Below are 6497 nucleotides of genomic sequence, written 5' to 3'. Positions count from 1 at the left end.
TTTAGTTTAAGCTAAGTAAAGTTTAGTTGATGTCAAGCACCAACAAACTTTAGTTAGTACTAAGTGTTTTGAAAGTGGATGTCAAGAAACATAGTATGTGTTGAGCATCAGAAGCCAATTAATGCCAAGTATGAGCAGTATGAGAAATGCTGATAATTTGATAAATCTAAGATGCCAAGTTTGATTTTTTGGATTGTGTTAACCATGTGGATGGTGAGATTAATGAGTTGGTGGCCCAAAATTCATAGTTAACCATTTTAAGGAGAATTCAAAGAGAATTGAAGGAGAAGTTCCCAGAAGGGAATAAAATGATATGATGGGTAGATTTATTGAATCCTACCTAATCTAACCTAACCCTAAAATGGATGATGGAGGTTGAATGACAAAATAACTTAATTCTCTATTTATAGAGATGGCAAGTTAGAAGAAAGGGTTGTCATGTGTGAGAACGTAAGGAAGACAAGGAGTCTAGGGAATTTGATTCATTTAGTAACCTAAGAGAAGAGACTACATTGGCAAATGTTGTCACAAAATCTTGCACCCTTGTCTAAAGTCATACCTAAGGACAACCTCATGAAACATGCAAACAACCCCCAAGTTGTGGGACTTGAACTATGAGGTTGAGTCTCCAAAGAAGATCACATTCCTATACTATTAGGATGTACTTAAACTATTCTTGTAGAGAAAAGGTAGAAGGAATACATGAAAGCAACTACCTAATCTATTCTAAAGAGGTGATGCACCAAAATAGGGTACACAGAATGATGACGGCTGAAAGAGATAAGGTAGAACATCATATAACTCAAAGAAAAAAGGGAATATTAAAGTAGCATACCAAAGCAGTACTAGAGAAAATATTGAAGATCCAACCACTAGAAACTGTATAATATTTTCCTTTATAGTGCCAACATAACTTGGATGACTTTCTTCATAAGACAAAAATCAACCACTATAATCAAGTATCTAGGGAATAATCACTACAAAATTTTGAAAGATCTTACTATTGCATAAATCCATGCATGAAAGGATCACTTCCTCACCAAATAGGTCTCTAAGAGGCTAGGAGAAATAGTCATTTAATATTTGACTTAATGAATGGATCAAAAAATGACAATGAAGTATTTCTTTTGCATTTATCAAGCCTAGGGATTGATGAGAATAGTTATAGGAGTTCGAAAGATCAAATTCATCACTCAAGGAACTGCTTTTTCTACCATAAACTTCCAACTCGATCATAACCCATGGTCAACTAAGGTTTAACCATTATATCCTACTATGTGGACCAAACATTTCTCACCATTATGCCACCTTGTCAGTGATTCATGTTGGAATTACAATAGAAAAGGTAAACCTCTCAAGGGAGTGAATCAATGCTTTAAACTTTGACCCATAAAACATTCACCACACATCCATCTCATACATTCAATAAGTAAATTGAAATATCATGTAAAGCATGTATATCTAACGTATGTAAACAAAAAAGCATTCACACATATATGACATCATATATGATTACCCAAAAACCCTCCAATGAGAAGGTAAAACTGGGGTGGGGATGATACCTGCAAATCTTCGCTACTTCAGTAATAAAGTGTATCCAATGAAGGTTACAATGTTTGATGATGAAACATGATCTACCCTTTGAAAGCTCTACCCTGTTAAAGGCTTACAAAGCCTCTTAGGTCTTACACTAGCAAATGATTTCAACACCCTGTTAAAAGTGTGCCTTGTTAAAGGACTTCAACTCACAATAAAGTAAGCACCTTGTTAGAGGATTTAAATATAGCCTGTTAGGACTACTTTGTTAAGAGATTTAACTGATTCACATGTTAGAATGTCTCAGCATTGATCCTATGGTTAGCACTTTGTTGCTTGATGATAGATCACCTCTAAACTGATGTATTCTTGATCCTTCTTGATAAAATGTCTCTCTGGTATTCAATATTTCCTTCTTCAATTCTCCTTTAACTGATTCTACAATGAAATTTTAGATCATAATACCTTGGTCACCATGAATGTCCTAGTTTGTGCATGCAAAACTCTCCTTTATCATTCATACATTCCATTTCACACTCACAAGAAGTTTAGGTTCTATACTCTTTAAAAAGACCTAGGTGACTTAGGTTTAGGTATGAATCAACAATTATAATTCACCCATATTGCCACTTAAACCTTCCATCTGCCTAATTGGATGCATGTAATTCATAGAGATTCCAATATAAGATTTTTCTTTATCACCAAAATATCATAATTCAATCTATAAGTTGGCTCAAAAATGGTTTACATAGTATTTTGTGCCAATACAAATAACTATGGAGAAACTCTGTTACTCGACATCTGAATGACTCGACATGCACTGCTTGGTTGAATCCTGAATCACTTGGCATATACTTTCTTCTTGGCACTTGAGTGATGAAAATATGAGTGACTCGACACTCACTATTGACTCGACGTGCTCTAACTTATACATGTTGTGCTCGGCATATCATACTTGTTTAATATGAACCAGATAAATAACTTAAGTATATAGACACTCGCTTGTCAAAACCAATCCGAGATCAATAATCTTCTCCTTTGACATGAGTGTAAAAAACACTTGGGTATGCATTAATTCTTTTATTCTCATGATCATAACATAACTCTTATTTGGTTTCTATTCAAAACTTCAAAAATATCAAAATTTTGCAACAACTTATATCAAAAAATACTCTTCCCTTTATATTTAAAAGAAGTGTGATAAAACTTTTGTTTTATTTAAGTTATTTTACTTGATTAGTTCACTCTTATAGATATTGTAAGAGAAATGATTTAATACATGAACACATTCTAATAGTTTTCTACAAGATTTTTTAATATAATGTTCATAATTATTAATTTAACATTTTTTTACATTACTGTTCATGTCACATTAACTATACAAATATAAATGTCTCTTGATTATGACCAGTTCCCTTACTTTTTCTCTATATACCTTGTATATACCTAAATACCAAAATGAAAATAAATTACCATTTCATATTAAAGTTTTGAAAACGGTGAAAATAAAGACCTCAATTACCACGTCCATGGGAATATTCTCAAAATGAGAATTCTCAACTACCATTCATTAGTTGGAACGTTGGAAAGAAATTAATATTTTTGTTAATCCTAACCTGGAACCAAAGACATTAGATTTTGGTGTGGCAAGAATGCTTCCTACAGACGAGACTCACACTAACATAAAAGGGTGGGATGCGGGTATTTTTTTTTTCAGAGTGCAAAGCTTTGTGTGGGTACTTGGCATTTGTATTATCTTAAATATTAATACATGTAATTTTTTAGAATGTTTAAACATTATATTTAAAGATAAAATTGTTAAATATTCAAAGTTAACATACTTTTAAATTTAATTTTATGTTTGGTGTATGATGTTTAAAGAAGACCAATTTATATGTACTTGTAGTATTTAACTAAAAAACTTAAACATCATAAAATAACACTTTGATTCCTAGAATAAAGTATTAAATAATCAGAAGTGACCTACTTTTTAGACTTAGTCTTTCCTCAAAACCATTGTCTTTAGCTTGAACGTCATCATTTTCTTCTCAATGATCTTTTTCCTCCATTATAAGAAATTTTAAAGCATATTTTTCTCAATGGTGCAGGAGCACCTCAAATGTTGAAGCCACAGTTGAAGATTATAAAGACCACGAAGATCCTCAAAACAAATAAGAAGGAAGGAAGGTATAAACAAGGTCATCAAATCAATTGGGCAGTCTTGGAACCTATCATGATGCTAAAATAATATTAGGTCTTTAAGATAGGTTTAGGTATAGAAATGAGTTTAATGTTTAATAAAACAATTGTATGGTTTTTCAAGTTCAAACATTAAATAAAAAAGGTAACGACTCATTTAGAGGAAAGTTTAGCTTGTAATAATTTTAAAATACCCAACTCAACGATGATAGTTGGTTGGAGTCAGTTATTATAGGGTGTCTTATAAATTGGAAAGAGTCTCTGATGTAAAGGGGAGGGAAAAATATTGAAATACTGGTATGTACGGACTGGTGAACAGCAATATTAAAACTTAGATATTCTGCAACTCAAATTCCATATTGAGGTTCACAAACTGATTGGTTGGCTCTACAAGTGCATCAATAAGGTTTCCTTCATCATTCCAAGTACTTTGTTGATAAGTTTCATGTTATTATGGGTTTGTTGTTACGCTTGTTGCAGAACCAGCAGATTTCTTTTAATTATTTATTTGTTGCAATAGGTTTTTAAGGAAATGAAGATCTTTCCATGAGAATGAAGGCCTGATACTCATGGAAAGAGTTATTCTAACATGTATGATATATTACTAACTAAGCATGTGCAGAATTAAACAAGATAGAGATGCTACCCAAACAAGGGGTTTATTTGCTGATTGGAGACATTAAACAATGTACATGTGAAGGTGAATCCATTGTTAGTTGGAATTGGAAATGTGTGTAATCAAGTGATAGAGAAATCCCTAGTTTAAGAGTAAGAAGTGCTAGGCGGAGTCTGCCATATGGTTCCTTTTTAAATTCTATTGTTTATTATTTGATTGTCATTACTGTGATTGCTCCTCATCACTCAACTAAGAGTTCTACATTCCTTAAATGTTTATAGTGTGACAGAAGTTCAATATTGAAGTGTTTTCTTTTATGTTAGGGCACCATGCCTAATAGAAAGAAAATAGCAATAAAGAGGCTATCCATACAATCATCACAAGGGAAGAAGCAGTTTCTAAATGAGGTTAAGTTGGTGGCAAAAATTCAACATCGTAATCTTGTGAATTTGCTTGGATATTGTGCAAAGGGAGTAGAACGTTTGCTTGTTTATGAGTTCTTGCCTAACAAGAGCCTTGACAAAATACTATTTTGTAAGTTGATTTCCGCTAAATATTAAACACTTGTCATATAATTTTTTTTTAGTTAAGAGTCACTTATTATGGGTTATGGATATAGATCCTTAGCAGAGCCAAGAACTTGACTGGCCAAAGCGTTTGAATATCATACTTGGTGTAGCACGTGGGCTTCTTTATTTACACCAAGATTCTCGATTGCAGATCATTCATCGTGATATTAAAGTGAGCAATATTCTGCTTGATGAAAAAATGCAACCAAAGATTTCAGATTTTGGTCTAGCAAGGTTGTTTAATTCAGAGGAGACTCATGTCAATACAATGGTTGCAGGCACATTGTAAGAATTTAAATTATTTTACTTAAACATAATAGTTTAGTTAAGTTTATCAAATTTCTATAAAAATTTAATTTTTTTGAGATCTATTGTATGACTATTCTTATCATCAAGATTATACTACATATCTATAAAGAAGATCATTTTCCTTGTCTTAGGGCTAATGACAGATTATAAAGTAATATTTCAAAAATTGATACCAAAAATTGTCACACAATCAATCTTAAAAAAAACAAATTTTTATTATTTATTTTCTCCTTCAACAACATGTTAATTTAATATTTTTTCTCAATTATGCAGGGGCTATATGGCAGCAGAGTATGCTATTAATCGTCAACTATCTGCCAAAGCTGATGTATACAGTTTTGGTGTTGTAATTTTAGAAATCATTTGCGGAAGAAAGAACAATGATAGTAGATTATCCGTGGAATTTCAAAGTCTCTTGGAATGGGTAAGGTAAACCTAAGTTAGGAAAATATAGTATATTTTATATATGTGAATTCTTATGTGATTATTATGCAGGTATGGAGATATTACAAGGAAGGAAATATCATTGAAATAATTGATAAATCAATGTTAAATTGTTACCCCAATGAACAAATTGGTAGATGCATTCATGTGGGCCTTTTATGTACACAAGCAGATCTAGTGCTTCGCCCACCAATGGTAAATGTATATGCAATGCTTTCCAATGCTTCTGTCACCAACTTGCCAAATCCTACAAAACCTGCTTATCTGAGCATTACACAAGATAATGTTCCACAACATGCATCAACATCAACATCTGCAAGCACAACTTCATCTACTCTATCTACAGCTCATTTGGCTTAAGCATCTATCAATGATAGATCAATAACCGATTTGGGCCCAAGATAATTTCGTGACTTTTTCTAGTGTAATGATAATACCAAACTATGTGAGACAAATCCTTATGATACTGAATTGCAATAATTTTTCTATTATGGTGTCCATAAATCAACAAATATTAAATTAAATTATGATAGATCTTTATGTTTTTCATGAATATACGCCTTTCCTCGTGCCATTATTATCATTTCTTTCTGCTTATTATTTTATTTATTGAGAAAATAATAAAATATAATTTTTAATATTGTCGTTTATAATTAATTGACCTTAATTAAAAAATCTTAATTTTTTAAATAATGAATATGATTACATTTTTTATTTCTATATAAATTTTTATAAAAAATATTAATTTTTTAGAAAAGAAAGGTGAAATATTTTGAAGTTTTTAATATTAATTGATATATTTTTCTAATTAGTTAATACTAAGT

The 6497-nt window shown here is 31.4% G+C and overlaps 1 pseudogene across 1 annotated transcript; it reads left to right on the top strand.

Moving 5' to 3' along the window:
• Window positions 1-4680: 4680 nt before the first annotated feature.
• Window positions 4681-6201, top strand: LOC149531162 (cysteine-rich receptor-like protein kinase 44; annotated as a pseudogene). The gene is made up of 4 exons (XR_016358378.1): window positions 4681-4885; window positions 4971-5205; window positions 5503-5653; window positions 5725-6201. The product of XR_016358378.1 is annotated as a cysteine-rich receptor-like protein kinase 44 (transcript).
• Window positions 6202-6497: the final 296 nt, after the last annotated feature.

This window comes from Cupressus sempervirens, chromosome 11, assembly GCF_028749045.1.
Source record: "Cupressus sempervirens isolate cs-2001-9-10 chromosome 11, ASM2874904v1, whole genome shotgun sequence".
NCBI lineage: Eukaryota > Viridiplantae > Streptophyta > Pinopsida > Cupressales > Cupressaceae > Cupressus > Cupressus sempervirens.
This window is presented reverse-complemented; position numbering and strand designations above follow the sequence as displayed.